Here is a 779-nt window from a genome sequence, read left to right on the forward strand (position 1 = left end):
AGGTACTTTACATAAATTTTTGACGCTTCAAATGTGAAATGCTATATACAAAGACTGCTTCGTTATTTGCTATTAACGAGTAGAAAATACAAGGCCAAAAATTGAACATTTATAACATTCCGTCAGCATTTATTTTTTAGAAGAATATATATCGTTGTAGCATAAGCACATTATCGTGATAGCTTCAGTGATACTGAGCTGGATTTGACTTGTCTTTTCTTGGGAATGATTAGACACAGTATGTCCGGAAGTGATATAGAAGAATTATTGGTACAGCGGGGGACACTTCTAATGGTACACCTTAGCCGTAAATCTCCATATGGCTGTACCATTTAGAAGTGTCCCCCGCTGTACAAGTGTATGCTAAAGCAGTGGTTTCAACACATCTATAGGGATGTGGAAAATTTTAGAATTTATTAGAACTTAATTGATCTACCTGCGTTACTCTTAAGTTTAAATTCTTTAAAAAAAGTGAGAGTTTTATGATCGAGGTGACATCTGTATGAAATTAAAAGTTGTTAAAAATGAAACGAAGCATATCATTGATTCTTAGAAAAGAAGGGCCGCGGTGGCTCAGTGGTAGAGCGTTCATCTCTGGTGCTTGGGATCCCGGGTTTGATCCCCGCCCTCGCCAAGTGTACTTTGTGGTGGACAAACACCGTGTGCGTGGGTTTTCTCGGGGTTCTCCCGTTTTTTCCCACTTTCTTCATTCTACCATTTTCATTCATCACTCATCATCACCGTCTCCTTTAACCTAACCGGCATAATCGTGGGACGTA

This window comes from Thermobia domestica, chromosome 1 (genome assembly GCF_964235325.1).
Source record: "Thermobia domestica chromosome 1, izTheDome1.hap1.1, whole genome shotgun sequence".
Taxonomy (NCBI): domain Eukaryota; kingdom Metazoa; phylum Arthropoda; class Insecta; order Zygentoma; family Lepismatidae; genus Thermobia; species Thermobia domestica.